General features: G+C 41.4%; 1 protein-coding gene across 1 annotated transcript in view; it reads left to right on the top strand.

The window, feature by feature from the left end:
• The window catches only part of LOC121453240 (calcium/calmodulin-dependent protein kinase type IV-like), a 236453-nt gene that overhangs the window by 11251 nt on the left and 199311 nt on the right, over positions 1-25891 (top strand). The window lies entirely within an intron of this gene.

Here is a 25891-nt window from a genome sequence, read left to right as displayed (position 1 = left end):
ACTCTCCCATATGTTATGTGTACTACTCAGGATGGCCTAGTTAGGGTCCTTTATATTGAAAGTATTCAAATAACTAACCTATTTTGTTTTTTTAAAGTGTGTGTGTGTGTGTGTGTGTGTGTGTGTGTGTGTGCTTGTGAATGTGTGCATGTCAGGAATCCTCCTTGATCACTCTCTGCCCTATCTTTTAAGAGAGTCTGTCACTGAACCAGCACTCACCCATCAACTAGAGTGGGTGGACAGCAAACTCCTGGAACCAGGGTGTCTCCACTTCCTCAGCTGTGTGGCTACAAATGTCAGTGACCACACCTGGCTTTTCCATGTAGATGCCAGGGATGGGTCCAAACTCAGGTTCTCATGCTTGTCTGATGGATACGCCACCCACTAAAGTGTCTGCACAGCTGCTAAATTAGCAATCTTTTGTAAAATAGAATTGCGTACTCCTTCTTTTGAATAGTGTTGTAATAGGAGTGGCTGGCGGGGCTGCGTCCCGCCACCCGGCTAGCTTTCCCCGGAATAATTACACGGAAACTGTATTCTTTTAAACACTGCTTGGCCCATTAGTTCCAGCCTCTTCTTGGCTAACTCTCGCACCTGGACTAACCCATTTCTAATAATCTGTGTAGCCCACGAGGTGGCTTACCAGGGAAGATCTTAACCTGCGTCTGTCTGGAGTGGGAGAATCATGGCGACTGCCTGATTCAGCTTCTTTCTCCCAGCATTCTGTTCTGTTTACTCCACCCACCTTAGGGTTGGCCTATAAAATGGGCCAAGGTAGTTTCTTTATTAATTAACCAATGAAAGCAACAGATTAGGAAGAAGTCACTCCCACATCAGAATAGGCTTTGCAGTTGGACTAAGTAAGGAATCATTAAGTAAAGCAGTGGTCTCCAAGTTGGGATATCCATGTCATGGAATGCGTGATGAAACAAACTATTATATTGAAGTATTAGTAGATGTTTCTGCTTCTTTTTCTACGTTTCTCTTTTTAACATTGAGATATTTTGGAAAGCAAATTAAATTTCAGTTGCAGACACATGGCAATCATAGGTAGATAGTATATATAATTTGGGAATCTATGCCCCAGAACATTTTATTGGATGATTAAGAGCTAGATTAGAATTGTAAGTCCTTTATTTGCATTTAAAATGTGCTCCACTTTAGGAGAGTGGCTTTGAAGTGCATCAACAGACCAAAATGTAAACAAGGAGAAATGATATTTTGCGAGGTGTGTTTTTGTACAGAAAGAGGAAGTGGGTACCTATGTCAGCTTCTTCTGCAGTTTTTACCTGATGAAGGGTTTTGATAAGAACTTTCTGACATTGTAATTAAAGACCCAGAGAAGAAAACAAAACAAAATAAAACAAAAAAAAGGAGTGAAGGAACGCGGCTTGCACATCAGGTACAGTTAATTCCATGATGATAACTATGGTCGAGTTTGGATGAGGAAGTGAAGGGAGAAAGAGGTTCTTTTGTTTCTTTGCAGGAACCTCGGTGTTGATGAAATGACTTGATTCATGAAAACTTTTGCTCTTGCCTGGCTTAGGCAGCTCAAGGGATATTGGCCCGAATGTTCCCCAGACGTATTCCTGAGCAGGGCTTAGAGAATCGCATTAGTACAGGATATTAAGCTTCACGCTGTTAATAAGTACACAGTCATCACCTGCACAAGAAGTCGCTTCAAAGGCTTTATGGTTGAGAAATTCGGCAGGTATGAAAGTTTTTCTCCTGAAAGATAAAAGGCGAATTGGAGTGACTAACATGTCATGACCATAGACAGAAGTGACTGTTAAAGCCCAGGACACAGAGGGAAGGAGACAGCAAACCTGTATTCATGGTCACATGATTGATGTCACCTATAAGGCAGACAGCATTTGAACGATATCTCCCTACTTTAAGCCCGTGTATTGTTCAAAGGAGACATTTGATCAGAATCCTGTGGATGTTAGCTCAGTCTACCTTACTTGTTGTATGGTCTTAAAGGGACGTATTGTTTTTTAGTGAGTCTGTGGGATTTGGGGCTTTAACAGCTCTACAAAGCCTTTTTTTTTTTTTGAGACAGGGTTTCTCTATGGCTTTGCAGCCTGTCCTGGAACTAGCTCTTGTAGACTAAAGCCATCCTTAAACTATGGCATTGGGTCAAGTTAATTCTTTATTAAGATAACATTTTTATTCCTGCATAATTTCATACATGCATACAATGGATTTTGATTATATTCACCATACTTCTCTCTAACTCCTCCCAGACCCGTTCCCTGCTCTCCTACCTCAAGTTTATTCTTGATCAGGATGTGAGTATATTTCTACTTACTTATTCTAGTGATTCGTACATTCTTTCCAAAGCTCCCTTGTCCGGACAATCACCGAGAAAATAGAATGTTACCAAATCCAAAATACACAATCCAGTAAACCAGTCTGGTCTGGAGTGTTCAGTGATAACACACCTCTGGAGATTTCTTTTGTAGAGGAAGCCGTTTCAGTGGCTCCTTGGGGGTTCTGGACCCCTCCTGTCCATCCTTTAATGTGAACATACAAGCTAATTAAAATATTCAACGAGGCAAGATTTATCTGCGTGCAGCCTGTAGCCAGAGGTGAGCTAAAACCACAATGAACAAGAGCTTTTCATTCTAGCGTATGATTTTAGTGAAGTGGGGATCTGGGGAGATCACCAGGCCATTCAAGAAAACCAACACTGCTCTATCAAATGTTCGGACGCGGAGGAGGTGAAGAGGTAGCTCGGCCTGAGAGTGCTGTACCCAGATCAGGCTGGCAGAAGTGGAGATCCTCAAAGCGGATGCTTACACAGGCAGCTACTCGAGGTGACTCCGAGGCGTGTCTCCAAGAGACGGTTCTGGACAGTTGAGTAGGTGAGGTGGGAAAGGACTGCTGATGGAGACCAAGCCAGTGACAGGCAGGGTAAAAATGCTACCTCACAGGTATGCTTCTTTGGCTGGTCCTCTGTGTTGAATGTCAGAGAAGGGTGGTGAGGATTCAGACTTGCAATGACAGTTAACTTAGATTGTACATGTAAAACACGTAGCTCCATGCCTACTATGTGAACTAGGTATCATTCTCTAGATGGGTGCTAGATAAGAAATAGAGGATGACGATTCCAGATTGAATGTGGGCAGAATTTGTATCTTACGGGCTTCAACCTGCCTGCTGGCTTTGTCTACAACCACTTCTCTTGATCATTCCCAACATGAAATGTTAACCAGAACCCTGACATGATTCTACTGTCTTTCATACACCCCTGATACCACTACAGAACATTTGCCACCGTCACCATCTTACAGATGAGGAACTTGAAGTTCAGAACTGGGAAGCAGTTTATTAAATAAACCTAGGCAGAATGGATCTGCCATGAGCGTTGCATTTCTGAGATCTGTGCATGAAGCAGTTGGACCTGAAACAGGCTTCCCTTGATGATCCCTCCACACCAGCTGCCGCACTCCCAGGTGGAAAGCGGCTCCCACGCCTGTGCCCTCACCCAATTTTCTGTGTTCTCACCTATAATGTCTGTGCGATTACAGTAAATGGTTTCTGCTCTTTGCCATCAGCGTGTGTGTTCACTGGGCAGAGAACCCCATCATTTCCACATCTTTCATTCACACTACCAAGTCAGTCCTTAGCCTGGCTCCTGCTCCGTTTATGTGCTTAGGAGATGTTTCTGGAATAGCATATGAAATCCACGCGATACAAGAATGAAGCAGGGGGTCTCAGGGAAAAGACCAGGGTTTGACTCTCCTTTCTTTCAGGAAATTTTCCTTATGGCAATCCCTTGCTAGTTCAGAACGTTGCAAAATTACTTTAAAAAATTATACATATATATGTATATATACATATATGAAATATATATGTATATATTTCATGTAATATATTCTAATTTCCATTCTCCCAAATCTCCCCACATCCCCTTTCAACACTCATTTGCCCGTCCCCTACAGGAATGTAGGCTGCTGTGGGTCTAACCTCTTGTCTACCTTCTTACCCATTGTTGTGTCTCCAGCACCTAGCACAATACCCAGCACAGAGAGAAGACTTTCTGAAGATTTGTAGAGTAGTGAACCATCCGTACCAGTAGGATTTTCACAGGTCAATCCTCTCGAATCTAAGGGGCTCTGACCCACATCAGCCTACTGTACACGGCAGGATCCCTCTTTGAAATGTCAGGATGGTAATGGGGCCTTCTGTGGCTAACATTTGTTGTATGCTTGTGTTGGGAGACTGAGAAGGTCAGCCTACCAGCCTCTTGCTTCCTACAGGACCCCTTCTTGGAATGTAATGTCAGAGTAACTATGGCTGGTTACATAGTAGCCTTGGTTGTTTTCTTGTGTTGGGAGACAGAGTGGCTCTCAGAGTAAGTGTGCCTGGAAGCTCCAAAGTCTCACAAAATGTTGGAGGACCTTTGAATAGTTTTATTCAGGTTTGTGCTTTTTGTCTTAAATGAGATAATTTTTGTGCCTTTTAGTGGAATACGCTAATACTTACAATGGTGGATTTCTAAGATGAATTTAGCAAGAAGGTGCATTTCCTAGCTTTCCCCATCCCTCTCAGGATTGTATTTAAAGTGAATTTTTTTCCCCCTTCCCATTAAAGTGAAATCTTACCAAAGCTTGGCTTTCACTGGTTTGTGACTCTAAGACTGGTTGGCTATGTCCTACAACACATGTTCTTGTGACACATCCCCCAGCCACAGTAGGAGAAAGATAGCCCGTGAGAGGCCCACAAGGAAGAAAAGAGCATAGTCGATTCTATGATGTAGAGATTGGAGAGAGTATTTCAAAGATATTGAGTCAGTGCTTCTTTTATTCAAAGAATTAAATCAGCTAGTCCTTAACATTGAAGTGCAATCATTGGCTTCATCTTCATGATTTTAATGCAGTTTAAAATTGTTCTGAACCCAGCCAGTTTGGATGTTCACCTTCCTAGATATGGACGGAGGTGGGAGGTCCTAGGTCTTACCACAGGGCAGAAAACCCTGACTGCTCTTTGGACTGGAGAGGGAGGGGGAAAGGAGTGGGGGGAGGGGGAGAAGGGTGGGAGGAGGGGGCGTAGGGGGGGTTAGGGGGAGGGAAATGGGAGGCTGGGAGGAGGCGGAAACTTGTTTTTTTTTTTTCTCCTTTTCTCAATAAAAAAAAGAAAAAAAAATAAAATTGTTCTGAAAATTGAGTGTTTTCCCCATTTTTATTTTGACAACCAGAAGCTAGTGAAGGAAAATTTCCATGGGACGAATAGGATCCCAAGGGACAGAAGGAGGCCACCCTTGCTGAGGCAAGCTCTCACTGGCCCCTCTGATTTCTCTTTATCTTCTTCATTCCACCACAGCCTAAGTTCCTTTCATTATCTATGTGTCTCCCCATGTTACAGAATGGATGTTTTGATTTTCCCACACATGTTGAAGCCATAGGCCTCAGTGTTCGAATACCTGCACACGAGCCTGTGATAGGTAATTGTGTTGTACAGGGCCTTGAGAACAGGCCCCCGTGCTGGGAACAAGAGAACTCATGTGCCCTTTCCTCTCTCTGTCATTTGAGGACACAGTGACAAGGCAGACATCTGCAAGCCAAGCCTCCCAAAGAGCCAAGATGGCACTCCGTATCACACTCTACTTTCCAGAACCGCAGAAGAAATGCCTGTTGTTTACGACACCCCATCTGTGATATTCGTAATGGCAGCTGAGGCAGACTAAGGCTCCCGTACCCCTCCTGTCTGACTTCAGAGTCCAAGGAAAGGGTTCCTCTGTTCAGACGCACATCATTGCCCTTTCCTTTGCTGTGAGGGAATGCAGGAGCCCCTCTTCTGCACGACTACAGTCTCCTCGCATGCGGTATCTAGGGAAACTGAAGCTGGATCTGAGTTCATTTCTTCCTCACATTTCTTTTCAGGTTTTTGTTTTTTGACAAGAGAAGCTCTTTCCGGCACTCTGCCCCCTTCGAGGACGGTAGATGAGAACACTTCTGTGGTCTCATTCCCTCTGCTTCTTGTCATGCATCACACTGGGCGTCCATACCTGTTGGCTTTGCGAGTGCTCTTGCCTGCCAGCTCCTGGTATATTATTTCCTCAGCAGCTGGCACGGGATTTTTCTGGTGCCAACTAAAAGCTCAGCTATTAAAAAAAAAAAAAAACAAAACTTGGCCCATCTTGAGTATCATATGTTCCCATCGGGACTTGGATCCAACATTCTGGCACAGATCACATGATCATTTTGGGCACCTCTTTCAGAGTTGAGAACCCAGTGTTCCTCTGGTCTCCAACCACATTTTCCCCACCTATTCCACGGGTAGTTTCCAACCATCCAAACTCTGGGTTGCTTTTGGTCAGCCGATGGCTAGCTACCAATGTTTTGCTTGGTTTTCGGGAAATTTTTTTTAACCTGGTGATATTTTTCCTCTCTTTCTCTAGTGCCTTCTCTGACTGTTGCTGCCAGTTTTATATCTTATATTGTAAATTGCCATGAATAAGATTCATACTTATGTAAATGGATACCTAACACACAGCACTGAAGCTGATATTTCTGCTTCTGATATGGCTTTGTAAGAGCATGAAATGAGTCAAGGAAACAGATGTCAGTTGTGAGGTTGGAGGAATTCTGAAATAAATGAAAACAACAGTCTTCAGCATTAGGCAGGCCCGCAACAGGCTTCCAATCCAGCCACATATGAAGAGTGTCATTTCAGGCGAGTTTTTATGAAGTCTCCACATCGTCTGCTAACAGGAGATGGTAATTAAATGAAGTTAGAATACTAATTATGCACCAACCAGTGTATATTGCCTATTATTGATATTAATTCTAGACTACATCTCTGTAAAGGTTGAGGGATTTTTGGTGATGGTTGCATGATCTTACAATTCCGAAACTCTGGGAAGGCGTTGATGATTGTCTCCTACGTCAGCTTCCAAATGAGCTGTCTGGGAATGCAGGCCCTCTGAGAAGCTCAACTCCTGTTATCCCAGTGGAAGTCCATTTTTCAGTATATCTGAGAGGCAACCACTGTTCTCTGTATTTCTTATACAGAAAAGAATATGCAGTATAACCTTAAGGCTTTCCACTTCTGTAGATTAAAAAAAAAAAACAGGACAGTTGGGGTGGTTTAAAATAACTGTTGTAGGTGGTTCCTTCTATATGCTTTTACAGCTTTCTTTACTTCTGAGAATGATGTTAAAATTAGAAAATATTAATCTCTTTGTTGCTTTGAGATCTTATTTGCACTAACACTTAAAGATTCATTATTTTTTTTTATTTCGAACGATGCAACTTTCACTGGCCAGTTAAATATGCAGAACTAACATAGTTATAACTTGTCTTTAATTCTGAAATAAGAATGAGAGCCTTGGCAAGCACTGAAGGGGCTTTGTTTTTAACTCCATATGTAACAAGCAGTATTGATGGTCTCTGCACATTAATAAAGATAAGTAACATAAAAGAGACTTCTTATACTTAAAGAATCTTTCCTATTCACTGGTAGCCAGACCTAGGAGTTGTTTTTCTCTGAGTACTCAAATGGGGATTCCAGCATGATTTCCAGTCTCGTGAGATGTTTCTCTAGCAGCTGCATTTTACCTGTCTTTGTTTCCTGGTGGAGGGATGTCTTTGTACTGTGGAAGAAAAGAAACGAATCAACTTGAGAATTATGTGAATGAGGTACCCTGACAGGGAGAAAAAGGGGTGTGGAGTGCAGATAAGCAGGAGCTGCCTTGCCTGAAGTCACCGCCTGTAAAGGGTGGGGAGGGACCACAGTGCTCCATAGCTGTCTTCTGTTCCCGTGCATCTCTAGCTGTGTTGGCTGTAATGCAGTTGGAAGACTGAAGAAGGAGGCTTCAGATCACACAAAATAAACCAGGATTTCTAATAGATGTTAACAGACTTCCTGGGGGAATTTTGAAGGTGTAAAAATACATCTAGTTCTAGTACCTATTAACTGTCTGTTGTCAGTGAATCTCAAATTCTAACAGGTCATATGTATACTGTATATATGTATATATAGTATATATGCACATATATAGTCTGTAAAATATAAATATTCGTGCCATTTTTTACAGCATTATTGCGAATTTTGAAAAAAGATAAGTTTTCAACCAAAAGCTAAGTTTTCAGCCAAAATCTGTTTGCAAATCATGCTCCTGCTTGCTAAGCAGAAGGTTGTATGAATCTTACATATTTTTATTGGAATAATGATGCTTTTTTTTTTACTAATAGCTAAACTATAGATATTTGTATTTCCCCCATTTTTTCCACTAATACTCACCTTTTCTCCAGAAATTCAGTCTAGACAACTGCGTTACATTTTGTTGTCATGTCTTCTGCAGTTCTATTTTCCTTATGAAATTGTAAGTCCCATGCAATGCTGGACAAACTATTATATAGCAGCTCCAAACTTGGACTTGTCTGTTGTTTTTCAGACTTAATAAACTTAGTCTTGAGCTTTGGAAAACAGTATCACAAAAGTGAGTGCCCTTCCTGTGGCTCTCCCCTCAGGGGACATGGTATCATCTCCAGTCAGGGTAATAACCCGCATAACATGCAGCATTTGCCTGATGTGTGGTCACCACTTACCGTGTCTTTATTTAGTGCAGCATTTAGAGAGGAAGCGGGAGTTCGGATCCACCTCCTGGAAGGGGAATAGCTGCATAATCATTCCGTATTTGCTGAGTAAGAAATTGTGAAGTATCATTTTATCAGTAATAAATTCATGTATATACATACAGATATATAACTGAATATCTTAAGCTATTTTTTAAAAGTTATAAAATGTATTATCACCCATGAACCATGCCGTTGGGAATTTCTTAGTTAATTTTCATTGTCAATGTGCCTGGATTTAAAATGGCTGTGGCAACACATCTCAGGATGTGTCTATGAAAATTTTTCCCAGAATGGGAGACTCACCTTCATTGTGGGTCACACCATCCCAAAGATTGGGGTCCTGGACCAATTTAAAAATAAGAAGAGGGCTGAGCATCGGCCTTAATCTCTCCTTGCTTTCTGGGTGTGCAATGAAACAATGGCTCCCGCCGCCATGCTTCCCACCTTGATGGACCCCATCCTCAAACTGTGAGACGAAGTAAGCCATTCTTAAGTTTCCTTTATTGAATATTTTGTTACAAGAAGAAAAGAAATGTCTACAGTACCAGTGAGAAGACTTAAACTCTTGCCCTCGAATGATCTGCTTCTTGGATGGTGTTGTAAGGGAAAGGATGGACTCAGAAACTCTGGTTTGCCTTGGTTGGGGAATATCAGCTTGGAAGTAGTTCCTCTTTGCTTATGGGATGCAGATGCACAACTTAAAGCAGAAACTTTGCCTGTTCAGGTTGTCTGCTGCAACTGTCTGTTGGAAGACAAAGCAATGTTGATTCAAAGCAGGCTATTCAAAACCAACGCCATCTTCTCTCGTTCCCAAGCAGTAGCGTCAACCACAGCAACTATCCCGTTGTGTGCCCAGTCTCAGTGGCTGCCACCTACTTTGCTTTCCACCTAGGATCATCAGAAGTGTTCTGGATTTCTCCTCTGTTCCTACTGATAACGCAAATCCTCTGACTTAATAGATGTATCAGACTGGGCAAGCCTCATATTCTTCTGAACCTCACCAGAGTTATGATATCGTGAGGTTATTGTGTCCACTCAGTGAGCTCATGCATCAGAAAGTTCTTGGCATAGTTTCTAACATGTTACACACATGCAATAAGTGTTGCCATGTGCAGTTTCTATCTCCAGTAAGTATTGATCCACTTGCCTCTTGATATGCTTCTGAGACCTTTTAGTACAGTTATTTGGAGTTCTCTCCCAGGTTGCGATACTTCCCACTCTGCTTGAGGGTGATGTTACTGAGGTCAGGTTTGATTATGTCACTTTACGACTTCCGATTCTTTAAGAGCACGGATCCTAGGTGGTTTGGGGGATCTCTCTTTCACAGCCAGGGCAGCTTCTCTTCTCTTCCAGTCTCTCTCCCACCAGGTTTGCACTCTCAGCTTGGGGTTTGGCTTTGCTAACTGTTTTTCTGCATTAAGGGTAGGTCATGCTCTCTCAAGGTACAGCCTCTCTATTATTCAATTCCTCCATGCTATATAACCATATGTGTGTGTGTTTGTGTGTATATGTGTGTGTGTGTGTGTGTGAGGGAGAGAGAGAGAGAGGGAGGGAGGGAGGGAGGGAGGGAGAGGGAGAGAGAGAGAGAGAGAGAAAGAGAGAGAGAGAGAAACTGTTTTATAAGTATCTTTCCCTTTCACAGGATAAGCTGTATATGGTATCATCATCTTAGGAAACCCTGTTTGACTTAGAGGCAGGCAACTTTACATATATATTTTCTCTTGTCTGCTGCCAGGGCCTGTCTGCTTCTATAGTTGGACCCATCTAAGATGTTTCGTTCCTGTGTGCCTTCACAGTCCCTAGCACATGCTAAATCAAAATATTTAAAGTGTGGTAAGAGACTTTTCCAGGCCCACTGAGACAGGTACAGAGATCTCTGTATGGCGTCTGGTAGCTCAGAAGACAGGCAGTCGGTTCAACTCTGAATGTAGCTTGAGCAAGTGAGAATTTATTCTCAAGGAGCATGAACAGTGGCTGGAATATTCCTAAGATATCCAGGGTAAGAGGAGTTCTGGTTAAACCAGCCCTGCTGGAATCTGGGTCTTCTGCACTTGGACTCCGGCACAGTGTTTCCTCACAAATGCTGTTTTCAGAAACTTGAATTTAAACCATTCCTGTCTTTCCCTCCTACAGCTTTCCTAAATTATTTCAGAATACAAAATTGCCTGTCTACAAGAAGCTGCTACAGATTCTGATGGTAAAATGTACACTGTCTTCTTGTGCTGTATGTATTGTGTTCATTTGGGGACAAGCAAAGGATGTCATCTTAATGTCTCAGCTGCAAGAAATATCATTAAACTCACGACAACATCTTGCTTGTGACCTTGTTCTCACTGGGGAAGTCCCTGTTCCCCGATGTTCTGACATCCCAGCTCAGAGTCCTGTATGCCTGACTCCTGCATTTGTTCTAGGTTGGAGTGATTTGGACTGAGATACCAAATTTATACAATTCACCTGAAGAAACTAGTCAATTAGATGAGTGGCCTACCAGTTTTAAAAAGAACATCTACATTAAAATATAGGATTTAAACTAAATCCTTTCTTGAATGTTCTTCCTGTTGTTAGCAAATTAAATATTGAAGCAGATGGCTAGATTAATATACTGCTGTAATATTTATATGCAATATAAATATATATTAGTTAATATTTTATTAGTCAATATATTAGTCAATATTGCGTTACCAGATTACAAGCAGTTAATACTTTCATGGAACTTGTATGAGTCATGAAATCAACTTTGTTTTATTTGAAGACAATATTGATCCTCCAACTATATATTTATAATTATATTTATAATACAATAATATTATATAAATGCATTTTCTATGTTTATTCTTAAGCTCAGTTAAGGATCTGAGCACTTAATTTGCATTAATTATGATGCAAATATAGTTTCCTTTCTGTTGCCATGCTGGAACGCATAGATCAAAAGCAATTAACACAAAATTAATACACTTCCCTAAGTGTATTATTGTTTTGTTGCTGTGATAAAATACCATGAACAAAGCAACTCACAGAGAAAGCCTTTAATGGTCTTAGGTTTCAGAGGGTTTGGAATCTGTGATGACAGAGCAAAGGCACAATAGGAGGAACAGCTGAGAACTCTCTTTTAGATCTGCAAGCAGGAAGCAGGGAGGATACTGGGGAAAGCATTAGTCCTTTGAAAGCTAAATGTCTACCTCCAAGGCCACACCTCCTTCAGCAAAGACACACTTCTTCATCCTTCTCCAACAGTTCCACCAGCGGGTAATCAATGAGTCAAACATGTGAGCCTGTGGAGTGCATTCTCATTCACACCACAGCAGGGGGGCAAGGATTTGTCTCAGTTTACAGATCGAACCCATCATTGAAGGAATTCCAGGCAGGAACTCCTTGGTACACACCTTAGAGCAGTGACTCTCAGACTTTCTAATGCTGCGACCCCTTCATACAGTCCCTCTGGGGGTGACCTCATCGTAAAATTATTTTCGTTGCTCCTTCATAACCGCAGTTTGCTACCATCGTGAGACATAATGTGAATTTCTGATATGCAGGATGTCTGATAAGTGACCCCTGCGAAAGGGTGATTTGACCGCTAAAGGGGTCATGACCCCCAGATTGAGAACTGCTGACTTACCGATTGGTGGTTTACTTGCAGGTGTCCAGGTGTGTAGCTAGCATTGTTTTGTAACCCTGGGCAACTTTCGGAGAGAGTGGTGCTGCCCACAGTGGGCTAGGCCTTACAATGGCAGTTAACAAACAAGACAGCGCCTCACTGCCATGCTCACAGTCCATTCTGATCTTCTGTAGTTGAAATTCCCTTCTCAGGTATCAAGGTAAAAGTTGATAGTTGAAGCTAACTAGGACTTGCATATTCTTGTCTTTTCTTCCTAGGCCCAGCATTCTCACTGACTAGGGTGATATGTTGGCAAGATAAGTTTAAACTACTTTATCTTATAAGATATTTGTTTGTTTTTAGATTTTTTTGAGACAGGGTTTCTCTGTATAGCCTTGGCTATTGTGGAACTCACTGTATCAACCAGGCTGGCCTCAAGCTAAGAGATCTGCGTACCTCTGCCTCCTGAGTGCTGGGATTAAAGGCGTGCGCTACCACCACCTGGTTCTGTTGTAATAGGTCCTTTGTTTGTTCCTGGCTGCTCAACCCCAAAGTAATCACACAGAAACTTCATTAATTAAATCACTGCTTGCCCAATTACTTAAGCATATTGCTAGCTAGCTCTTACATCTAGAATTAACCTATCTCCATTATTTTATATTTTACCATGAGGCTCATGGCCTACTGGCAAAATTTCAGCGTGTCTGTGTCTGGCAGCAGCTCCATGGCTTCTTTCTTACTCCACCTTTCTCTTTCCCAGCATTCAGTTTAGTTTTTCCCACCCACCTCTGTTCTACCCTGCTCTGCTATAGACTCAAAGTTCTTTATTAGTGAATGGTATTCACAGCATTCAGAGGGGAATCCCATATCATGGTTCAAGATAGTTATTTTCTTTTTTTTCAATATTTATTTATTTATTATGGACACACTATTCTGTTTGCATATATGTCTGTAGGCCAGAAGAGGACACCAGCCCTCATTACAGATGGTTGTGAGCCACCATGTGGTTGCTGGGAATCGAACTCAGGTCCTTTGGAAGAGCACACAATGCTCTTAACCACTGAGCCATCTCTCCAGCCCCCAAGATAGTTATTTTCATTAACTGTTGTTGATAACAGGAAAGATGGCAACAGTGTTTTTTTTTTTTTTTTGACCATGCCTATAGCTAAGCTTGTGATAAGGAATGGGCTTGTTGCTATGCATATGCCTTCATCTTCCTGCCCCCCCCCAGGAAACTAAATTAAATTAAATTAAATATTAGTTTAATAATTTCATTAAAAAGTGAAAGTCTTGTTCTGCTTGGTTCCCACCTCCCAAATTCTCTGACCTGTTTTGTTTTTTTTAAAACCCTTTAATTGTCTGTCCATTCTTGCCTTAGCTTGCTTCTCAGGTAATATAATGGAATTCTGAGTGCTCATAGTTTGGTGGTTGAACTTACTACACAAACTCCTGTTGGTTTTGAATATCTGAATCATATGAGAGAAGTTTCCATCCTTGGAGGTAAATGGTTTTCACAAAGGACTGTAATTCATTGGAACCTGCCACAATGTAGAACAGGGGTTTTATGTTGTGATCTATAGCTCTTTATACCTAGGTGTACAGTCCAAAAACTTTCGTAATTAGAAACTAAACAGCACATGGAAGCATTTCTCCATCCCAGTGAACATAGCATTCATCAGAGTCTGGCTCTAAATCCTTGAGAGTGTAGATTGCTGGGGTTATCAATGTTTAAAGAACACCGATACACACATATCACCTGTGTACTCGCAAGAGTCAGGAAACAAAAGACCTAATCACACTGAGAACTTCTGCTGTTCTGCCCTGTCCATCTCCTAAGCAGGACTTTCTTATATCTGTATATGCTCAGATTTTGCTCTTCTAGATTGCCTTTTGCCAGTTAGGATGCAAATGTAACTTACCAAACATGTGCTCTTATTTAAGAGAAGCAAATCTTGAACCGCCTTAAATAATCTTGTCAGTTTGTTGGCTTGCGTAACTGAGCACAGAGGTGGTTTAGGTTTGGCATGGTGTTTGAAGGGGTGCGGATTTGCTTTTCTGCATTGCTTCATCTTTGGGAAGTACGGGATAGGTACATAGGCTTCGTCCTTCCTCTAGAGCAAAAGAAATGAATTTAAACCCTAATACTGGCTTCTATCCACCATCATCCAGGACGATAGGGATTTTATTTCACCAATCATCTTGGCCTGGGCAAGGGCCTTGGTCTCTGTGCACGTTGATACACCCACACAGATCCCATAGAGAACCGTACACCCACGCAGATTCCATAGAGAACCATTACTGGATAGCATGTTCAATTCATAGCGAGGCTTTGTTTACTTTTAGCATGTTTTTGAGTGTGGGAGATTGTAGAAAAGATCCTGAACATAACTACAATTAGCACCTCTTACCATATCCCTTAAACAGTGAAGTTTGGGCACAGAGCTCCCAGTGTCTGATTATAAAGGTGGCTGTGGACGATGGTAGTCACGTGTTGCAGAAGACTGGAGTTTATGGTAGTTCCTATAGATGTTATGTAAAATACTAGTTCATTGGTATGTTTTATCAGTGTCTGATTATAAAGGTGGCTGTGGACGATGGTAGTCACGTGTTGCAGAAGACTGGAGTTTATGGTAGTTCCTATAGATGTTATGTAAAATACTAGTTCATTGGTATGTTTTATCAGAGAAGAACAAAAGCAGTTGATAAATACAAAACATATGTGTCTAAGATACATATTATATATACCTCCAAACTCAACCATTTTAAATTTAAAATATAATACTTATGTTAAATACAAATTCTTACCTTTTATATTTACACTTCGTTTTAAAAGTATTGATGCAACTTAAACTTATAAATTGATTGTGCATGTTATAGATATCATTCTATATTTATAAACAAATAAATATAATGCATATATGACTTACTCCTACCCAAGGACTGGCATTTGTACTCACGGAGTCTGGAAGCCTGCAGTCTGTAGGACAGGCAGCAGTCTGGTGGTCTTCGGCAGGAACTCATGCTGCAATCTTGAGGTGAAATTTCTCCTTCCTTCGGCAGACCTCAGTTTTGCCATTAAGGTCTTTCAACGAATAGCATGAGACCTACTCAGATCACAGAGAACAGTGTCTCCTATTAGTGTCGCCTTCTGTAGAGCCTAACCATGTTTATAACTATCTGCAGCAACCCGAGAACTAAATGTTTAATCAAACGACAGGGCATTTAATCCATCCAAGTAGATGTCACAGATATTAATAACTGTAAGAACAAAAAAGGACATGAAGTTAGATAAATTTGAAAACTGGTAACATTAATATGGTTCTGGTATTTTTCTGTCTTTTAGGTACTCAAATGTCTTTAATTTTGGCTCATAACCATTTCTCAGAGTGACTTGACTGAGGGCGTTTTATTGCTCTTCTTAGGATGTCTCATATGTGCTTCTCTGAAAACACTTGGGAGGTCCTGGGTTAAACGGTGACCAAGGAGACTGGATTGGTTCTAATCATGTATTGTCTGGGATCCCCCTCTGCGCTTCTGTGTTAGTGTCTTATAAGTAGCCCTCCCTTTTTTTCTTCTAAATCATAAGCCCTTAGGGATCACATTTAGCATCTTTATTCAGTAGAAATTTAATAAATGTTGACCATTTTTAGATAAATAAATGGTTATTAAGCTTAGCTAATAATCTTCATATGTTCTCAGAGCCATTACACTTCCTTGGCAGACATGGAGTTATTAGAGTTTCGAGACGTTTGCTGCTCTTTGGAGATGTTCTGGAGGAACCAATTGGTAGAGTGGAGCAGGATCACCATTTTCCACTTCAGGTTACTTTTTATTAGGACAGGCTCTAACTTTGTTACACTTCTGAGATTATTGAAACCCTGGCAAAAGAAATGAAAAGAACAGGATACAGTAAGTTCCTGAAAGCCAGTCTGCTTTTGTGTTACTCTGTCTTTCCCTCACACTGGCCGACACTTGGCCTTGCTCTCAGAGCGGCTGGGGAATAGGCTGTGTTGTTTATAAACCTCCTTATTGTCTTGGCACGTTATTAGCTCAAGCAAAGCTAATATTCCCTATGCTGACCCATCAGTGATATCTTGTGCCCTAGAATCTAGATGTGGCCAAGGACTGCGCCCGGAATCAAGTCACAGTGTGCATAGATAAACTTAGCTGAGAGGGAGTAGAACATCAAAGACCGGGGTGAGCATCACCTACAGTTCCATCAGTTGTATTTTATATCTCCGCACAGTCCCCAAAACTGCTTCCTGTTTTGGCAGCCACCCTAATCGCTTGGTATGGGTGGTGTGACTGCATAAAATGAATTTGAGGAACAAAATTTTAATCTTTGAACTAGTTACAAAATTACTGTTTGGATCTGAAGATACTCTTTTAAAATACATGGTTGGAGGGATGTTAGCTAGACAATCTGAACTCCAGTTTGTGTGCATAGTCATGAAAACATGGACCAGTTAGATTCCCATTACTCTTCTCATCGTACATGAAATTAAAGCCTAGAAGATGACCTTGGCCAGTGAGTTGGGATAAAGTCCAACCTCACACAGGTTAAGGGTTTTTAAGAACAGATGAGCACAAAATTACTAGGTTTACTTGAGATGAGAGTCTAAAAACCAAAACAATTCAGCAGTTATGAGCATTTGTTGCTCTTGCAGAGGATCTGGCTTCAGGTCCCAGCACCCACATGGAAGCTCACAGCCATCTGTAACTCCACTTCCAGGGGATCTGACGTCCTATTCTCGGGTCCTTGGACACCAGGCCAGCAGGTTGTGCACCTATATATATGTACAGGCAAACACAAAGTAAAACACATAATGTGCATATGCATAAAAATAAAAAACTTTCCCCTAGAATATTGTAAGATTAATAATATAAATATTTTAAATCATGTTCTATATTTTACATTTAGTATGATGTATAAATGTATTTATATTCACTTTCTATAGGTGTAAGTATATAAATATATCAATTATATTTAAATAGCCTATATAATTATAAAACAATAAATTCTTTTTGAGGGAAGAAATTTTGGAAAACAAGGTACATGAAAGGCAAACCACAAAGATTGGTTTTAGTTCTGGTATCAGAAGTGACCTTTAGTCTCGTTATTTTGTTTTGATTTATAGTTGCTTATCCATACATTAGTTTTCCTTTCTTATTACTGGCAACATCTTCCCTACTTGTAAAGTTTATGTATTATAAAGTTAATATAGCAATAGTTGCTTATGAAATAATATTTTATTAGGAAACAAAAGCGTTCCTTTTAGTCTTTCATTGAGGATTCAAAGTCACACGCAACAATTGCAGTTAACTCTTAGAGGGATAGATAACTGGGGATGGGACACTGTTTAAAGTGTCCTTTGGGATGGGTATTACGAGCAGGAGAAAGTTGAGGGCAAGGCAGAGCAGTGGTCTGTGTTCCAGTCTCAGGGAGGGTGTGCCTGTGTCTGGACGGCAGATTAACGGACTGAGTTAACTGCCATGTTGCCTCTTCTGAAGTGGTTCCCTTGTCAGCTTTAGTACGTCCCAGAGAAAAGGCATCCATCCACGGAAGTTACTTCATTAGCGAACTGAGTGTGCCCATAAAGCTGACGCTTGCGGCTTGACAGGGCTGCTTCAGAATGCTTTCACACACCGAAGAGAGAGACACCTGCCAGGAGTCAGGGGACAGAGAACTCTTGCTGGGTTCTACCACACTGAAGGCATGGTATTTGAATCCCATAGTTTGGCTCATTACGCGAAGCCTGCTCACATACTGAAGACACTGCGCGTGCGCACTGCACGGGTTCCGCCTCATGCTGCCTGGCTGTTCTCGCGATACTCATCTTCCTGCCTCATATTTGTTTATCATCGTTTTATTCTTTCGAAACTTCCATCTTGCCTTCTCTCTTTTGTTTTTTTTTTGTAGATTCATTTAAAAAATTTTGACGCATTCATGTTAATGTGTGGGTTGTCCTCTCAGTGTGGCCAGAGGCATCAGAGGCCCTGGAGCTCCGAGTGGCTGTGAGTCACTGGGCATCAGTGTGGAGACTCTAGCTTGCATCCTTCAGCCCCAGCATCGCTGCCTTCTTTTTAATCCTTCAGTTTTCCTTTCCTTATCACCATCACACTCAGTCAGATGGTCATCCCACTCTTCCTGACAGGCAACACCTAACTCTGAACCCTGCCCTCAAGTTACTGATAACTTTCTTATTCTTTCCCTGGTCGTCTTAGCCCATCGGTGAATGCGCTGTGTCTGACTTCACAGCTGCACTGGTTTTTATTAACCACTGGACATTGCTTACTGTCTTTTGACAAAACATACGCTTAAAGCAAGAGACCTTTGTCATCACCGTCTTTCAGAAAGTGAGTGTTTCAGAGCTGCATCCTGTTGTCTGCTCCTCGGCACCATTGCATGCTCATGAAGTGGCTATTCTGTGACCACCAAATTGCATTTTATAGCCCACCCATTCTGTCCTGACCAAGCCGTGTAGTTTCAGAGTCAAGTAGCCGTCTTTTCAAATACTCTTTCTCTTAGGGTTCTTTCTTATTTTGCAGTCATCATTTACACAGGCATCCAGGCTGTTTATAAAAACATAGAAATTTATGTGTGGTATTTGTTCGGAGAAGTCCAAGACTGTACCGCAAAGGAACTGTGGCTGAACAAGTCATAGCCAGTGTGTTTATGATGACCACCACTTTAGAAGCCCGAAAGGAAAGCAGGGTTAGACCCAGTTAGAACCTTCTCTCTGAAATTCTTCCTAAAACGCTAAACCCGGAGAGAACTTTACTTCTTGTGAGTCTTCTGATGTCTGTATTTCCTCTTAATCCTCTCACTCCCCTTGCTCTTCTTTTTTTCTTTCTGTTTCATTTTTTTCTCTTGCTTTAAATGCTTCTAAAATATCAAATCTAAATATGTAAGGACAGGATCCAGAGCCATGATGGAAAGGACACTCAATAGAAATTCAGTGATGAAGGCTTGCTGTTACATAAGCACGCCGAGAAAGGGAGTCTGTGCTTCTTGTCTTGTGACTAGGTGACTGTGGAATTGACCCTGGAGTTTCCTGAGCTGTTGCTCAGCCACAGTTCAGCATTCATGGCTGTCTGTCTGTCTGCCTGTCTTTCCTGCTTCTTGCTAATTAAGGCAGCAGATCTGATGCAAAAGCACGGAGCCCAAATTCAGGCATCGATGTGCGTCTTCCAAAATTTATGTTTGCCTTACTTCTGGAGTCACGAGAGCGTCACAGAAGGCAGCTGAATTGGGGCAGAGTTATGGATGCCAAGACATATTTATAATTATAGTAATGCCAAGACGCTGCCATCTCCACTGTGACTCTGGGGATCCCCCCACGTCTGAAGTCAGATACTTTCCAAGGATGGAGCTACTTGGAGAGGTACTGGAAACCTTGCCAGTCATTTGTCTTTGCTTCTTCAGTTGATTTATGGTAGGGACTCGAGTACTGGCTGCTTTGGTGTAATTTATGCATAGAGGTATGGGGCTCATGCTGAAAGAATATTGAGTGCTATGAACCGTGAAGGTTGGCTACCTTCTTACATATCTCTGCTTACTGTGGAAAAAAAAAAGATGAAATCAGTAAGTAGAATGTGTAACATAAATAAGTCTGCTGACTCAGTTAGGGCTTCTGTTGCTGAGAAGCAACACCTTGACCATGGCAACTCATTTGTTTGTTTGTTTGTTTGTTTTTGTTTTTTTGAGGCAGAGTTTCTTTGTGTAGCCCTGGCTGTCCTGAAACTAGCTCTGTAGACCAGATCAGCCTGGAATTCTCAGAGACCTGTCTGCCTTTGCCACCCAAGTGCTGGGATTAAAAAGGTGTGCACTACCACCGCCTGGTTTACCATGGCAGCTCTTATAATAGAAAATAATTGGGATTGGCTTAGAGCTCGGAGGTTTAATCCGTTGTCATGATGGTGGGCAGCATTGCAGCGTGCAGGCAGACATGGTGCTGGGGAGGAAGCCGAGAGTTCTGCATCCAGATCTGAAGGTGGCAGGAAGAGACTGATGAGACACTGGGCCTAGCTGGAGCTTCTGAAACCTCAAAGTCTGTCCCACAGTGGCACACTTCCTCCAGGAAGGCCACACCTCCTAAACGTGCCACTCTCTGTGAGTCTGTGGGGGCCACTTTCTTTCAAATCGCCATGTCTGCTTTCTTGTTTAGTCTTCATGATGCATTTCTGTGTTCTGGGGAATCTCTCCATTTAATCAGTTTTGAATTGAAACTACCTCTGGGGAACTAGTATTCGGGGAGTTCATATAGTAAAATCCAGTAAGTCTTATTAATCAGGGTCCAAAGGGACCTAAACAGAATCTTTACTTTAAAAATCTGCCATTTTATTTTGACATTCTTAGCATCAGGCTGAAAATCAACAGGGATAATAATTCTGCGATGTGAGTTAATCACAATGTAAACACAATTTTTAGAAAAAGTCTTGACTAAGTTATTTGGGATACATAATATCTTTTTTCTTTTAATTATTATTTTTTTATTTACCTAGTTATCTCTCTATCTGTCTGTCTATGCATTTGCGTGTGCACGCACAGTATGACTCTAGTATGGAGGACAGAGGACAGCTTGCAGGAAGTGGTTTCTGTCTTTCAATCATATGGGTTCCAGGAACTGAACTCGGGTCTTCAGGTTGTTGGAAACAAGTGCTTCTGCATACTGACCCATCTGACTGGTCTGATTTTTTTTTTGTAGTTGCATTAATTTTTGTCTTTATTTTGAGAAATTCTTGTGTCTCTGATCCTCCCGATTTTCAGTCTAAGGAATTAGAAACATGCCCCCCCAATGTAACGATGGTTATTACTGAAACATTGTAGGGAAGGGAATTCAATAGTGTGCACATTTTTACCAATATGACAATTACTTCGCAATAATAAGTGATATTCTTTCCATTGATGACAGCTCTGAGTGGACGAGGCTCATAGGAATACAGACCCAGGCTGCTATCTGCATGTGCACCCTCAGAGGGTTCTCTCTGTTTTAAAGGCTGGGTTCTTGTCTGTGAAGTTTGTTTAGGTCATTTGGCTTTTGATGATTAAAAGACACATGAACTTGTATATCTGCATATTGTTATTCTCTCTCTCTCTCTCTCTCTCTCTCTCTCTCTCTCTCTCTCTCATTGTCCTTGGTAGGATCCTAGTCTTTGTCACTCAGGAGGATAGTAGTTTCTGCATGGGTGACAATTCAATGTACCTCTCCTTTCCCCTGTTCCTCTTGGGAGGCACCTTTGTGTTCTGGCAGCTACCCAAGGAGGCCTTGGGGCTGCTGGTTTTCTAGGTAGACCTCCCACGCGGACAGCAGGTGCTGGCTATTCTTCTTGTCCCCAGAGCATGGAAGAAGAGTCAGTTCTCAGTCTGGGTTACTGTGGCAGATGGTTTCCCCATCCTGTCACCTTGGAAACTCCAATACTGTCTTATGGTCAGTTATTTACTTTTCATTTTAAAAAAAAAAAGCAGAAAGGGAAGCACAATGCCATATGACAACAATCTCCAGGTTCAATGTTGACAAGAGAGAACGGTAATTCTAAAAGGAATATAAACAGAAATTATGTGTCATGTTTGCTAAAATGTTTAAATATAATTCCATCGTCCTGATTTTATTCTATTTTACAAACAATTTAGATTTAGCTATTGATGGCTGTTTATTGGACTATTATTTATATCATTCTTTTTTTAAAGTAATTTTTTATTTATTAATTTATTAATTATTTATTAAAGATTTCTGCCTCCTCCCCGCCACCGCCTCCCATTTCCCTCCCCCTCCCCCGGTCAAGTCCCCCTCCCTCGTCAGCCCAAAGAGCAATCTGGGTTCCCTGCCCTGTGGGGAGTCCAAGGACCACCCACCTCCATCCAGGTCTAGTAAGGTGAGCATCCAAACTGCCTAGGCTCCCACAAAGCCAGTACGTGCAGTAGGATCAAAAACCCATTGCCATTGTTCTTGAGTTCTCAGTAGTCCTCATTGTCCGCTATGTTCAGCGAGTCCGGTTTTATCCCAGGCTTTTTCAGACCCGGGCCAGCTGGCCTTGGTGAGTTTCCGATAGAACATCCCCATTGTCTCAGTGTGTGGGTGCACCCCTTGCAGTCCTGAGTTCCTTGCTCGTGCTCTCTCTCCTTCTGCTCCTGATTTGGACCTTGAGATTTCAGTCCGGTGCTCCAGTGTGGGTCTCTGTCTCAGTTTCCTTTCATCTCCTGATGAAGGTTAATATTCAGGAGGATGCCTATGTGTTTGTCTTTGGGTTCTCCTTCTTATTTAGCTTCTCTAGGATCACGAATTATAGGCTCAATGTCCTTTATTATGGCTAGAAACCAATGAGTGAGAACATCCCATTCTCCTCTTTTTGGGTCTGGCTTACCTCACTCAGGATAGTGTTTTCTATTTTTTGTCCATTTGTATGCAAAATTCAAGAAGTTATTGTTTTTTACTGCTGAGTAGTACTCTAATATGTATATATTCCATACTTTCTTCACCCATTCTTCCATTGAAGGGCATCTAGGTTGTTTCCAGGTTCTGGCTATTACAAACAATGCTGCTATGAACATAGTTGAGCAAATACTTTTGTTGTATGCTAGGGCATCTCTTGGGTATATTCCCAAGAGTAGTATTGCTGGGTCCAGGGGTAGGTCATTCTTAATTAACTGTTAGTGTGATAGATTTCTTGGTTTTCTTTCTTCTTGTTTTTTTTTTTTTTTTTTTTTAATTTTCTTTTCAGATAGGGTCCTAAGAGCTTCTGCTGACATGACGCTTGCTGTGTCAGAGCTGGCTTTGGACTCCTCCTGTCTCCTTCCTGAGTGCTGGGATAACAGGCATGTGTCAGCATGCGCAGCATCAAATTGTTTTCTTTTTAATTTGAAATTTGAAATCTATACTTCTTCAAGCTAAGACTTTGTCATGATCAGATCTGTTCAGTGATGACAAACTGATAAACCTTTACCAATAAATTTTTGTCATCTAAATATAAACTGGTTTTTATGTTAGAAATAAACATCTTCTTTCCGTCTAGACCGTATTTCAGGGGGGTCACCTTGCTCAGATTTAGAACTCTGGCAAAACTATCTTAGCTAAAGTCTTGAAAGTTGAGTCTAACTCAGGGGAAAAAAAATCACAGCCTAATGGATGGTTTTCCTCTAGATGAAAAAGCCATGGTCTGTGTGGAAGTTGAGGCCAAGGCTGTTAACTGAGTAACCTTGTGACAAGCCGTACTTCTTGCTGCTTCTTCACTATCTATGAGTCTGATAGAGAGACCATGACAGGAAGTATGGTTAGGGTTGGGGCTTAAGGAAAGGTCACCGTGGCAGCCTTACAGAAAACAAGCAGCTTCCCCAGCCTTGCAGTATGGCCTATGCATGCTGGGAAGACTTGGTGTAGGACCTGTTCCTGGACAAGAACAGAGCTGACACCTGAGAGAACAAGGGAAGAGGCAGTTAGTCCCACCAAAGTCCCTAACTGTGTAATGACAAGAATTGATTTGAATTTCAGGATATAAATGTAAAAGAATGGCCGAGATAATGTTTCATTTAAAATACCAGAATGGAAGGCAACTGAAGAACCAGATTCTTCATGAATCTATATGTGAATCCCGTCTCCTACTGAGTACAGAGATCTTTCAGCTGTGGTTTCCAGCCCCTCATTGCTGAGAATTTCTTTGTGTTAAGCTCTTGTCTGCATCTGCACAGGGCCATGCATCACTGACTAGCCAAGTGTGTCAATCACTGGGTAATAGCGATACTGCTGCTGAGTGTTGGGGTTTCCCCTGATAGTTGCTGCGGTTTGGCAAGGGCCTGCTTCCATACTCTTAGTCATTGCTGTGTTGACCTTGACGAGAGTGGTGTCAGAGTGCTTGAGGAAAACACCAAGCACTCCGTGGCCAAAGCACTGCTCGGAACTGACTGATAGAAACAGGATGCAGCTGAGTCTCAGCAATCTTTGAGTTGACGTTCATACAACGACGACTTTTCACATCTTTAAAACTTAGAGGTGCTTTATGTAGCTTTTAGGCTGTTCACATCAGTCTAACTGCTGAAATTCCTTGGTTTGATTCAAGAACCTGTTCGAGGAATGCTATTTGGCAGTCTCAAAGCACAGCTGCCTGCTCTCTGCACCCGTCTGATAGCGGTGAAGCCATGGTTCTGGTGTCTTACCTATGACCCGTTTGTCCATTCTGGGCCTTCATCCCCCATTGAATCCACTCACTCTGTGGAGCTGAATGGAAGAGGTCTTCCCACACATCAAGCAATTACATTTCTCTTCACAAGTAGAAAATGTTTGCAACTATCTTTATTATATTCAGAGTGGGTTTTCTTGGATTCATGCCCAGGAAGTTTATTTTTATGTGGAGTAGGCCGATTTTCTAATTTTCTGTACATTTCTTCATAGCATTTACCAAACTGGTTATCTTTGCTGGAAAGTTTAGCTGGGTTAGGGTCTGCCTAAATGCAGCAGAACCTGAACATGCCTGTTATCTGGAATTCTTTAATATCTTTATCACTTCCTCTTAGAGAAGTGGCTTTCTTACTACCCTCACTGAAACTGTCTTGGGAATAGTGTTTTGAATTCTCTAACCCGCAAACTGTTCTGGCAAAGTCTATTATTTATTTTTGTAGTTTAAAGTTTTTGCATTGTGACTTCATTGTATCATCTTATTATGGTAATTTGGAGCCTTGATATCACTCCAATGAGATGCTTATTTCCTTCTTGCTAAAGTAGGCTTGCCTTGCCAACCTCCCCATATGTGGTGTGGGTAATGGACTGGAATTGGCATTGTGGTAGGAAATAAAATATTTATTTAAAGGCTACTAATATGAATATTAGATGAATATTAATTCCTAAGTTAAGTTGATAAGTTTCTTCATCTTAAGAACACACATACACACACATACATACACACACACATGACATTAAGTAACTATACATTATTTCTGTTAGCTAGTTGATTACAGGGTCCACTTGTGTGTCTCAGAAAAATGAATGGCCTTACATCCATTCTTGGCTACTATTCAGCTATAAACACTAATGGATGACTAATGTCCACATTTAGGTGTATCTCAAGTGCCACAGGAATTCAAAAGCAGTCTCAAAGGTTAATATGTCAAGCATGTAAGTGTTTATTAACAATGCATTCTGGCGGTAGAGAATAGATTAGTAGCTATTGGAGTTAGGGATAGTGGTAGCAGGGTGGAGTGGGTTTGTCTGCGGTCATAAGGAGGGTATAAATAACATTTTCCTGGTGAAATAATAGATTGGATCTTGATTGTGGTGGTCAGTGAAACAACACATATGATAAAGTGGTAGAGAACTAGAACACATACTTTAACATGCCAATTTTATGGCTTTTATATTGTAGTAAAATTATGCAAAATATAACCATTGAGGGGGATGGATGAAAAGCGTACGACGATACTATTTTTATACTTCATATGAATTTATAATTATTTCCATACTTTTTTCCAAACGAATCAGTGCTTATAAGGAATCTAAGAAAAGCAAATCTTGCCTTACAAATGATGGTAATAAATCCAGTAATTGATTTTCAGAGCTCGAAAGAGGTAATAATATTCACACATAAATGCCAGAAAGATATTGCAACCCTATCCTTTCAAAGACACTGTTTATAGCGTCTATTCTTGGTAGCAATCTCATTATTTTCAATAACTTATTAACTACCCTAGGCACACTGTAACAAGGCATTTGTTGGCTTG

The sequence above is a fragment of the Microtus oregoni genome, unplaced genomic scaffold (assembly GCF_018167655.1).
Source record: "Microtus oregoni isolate MIOR12 unplaced genomic scaffold, Mior012 000011F_ref0000422, whole genome shotgun sequence".
Classification (NCBI taxonomy): Eukaryota; Metazoa; Chordata; class Mammalia; order Rodentia; family Cricetidae; genus Microtus; species Microtus oregoni.
Note: the sequence above shows the minus strand (reverse complement) of the source record. Positions and strands in the feature narration are given on the sequence as shown.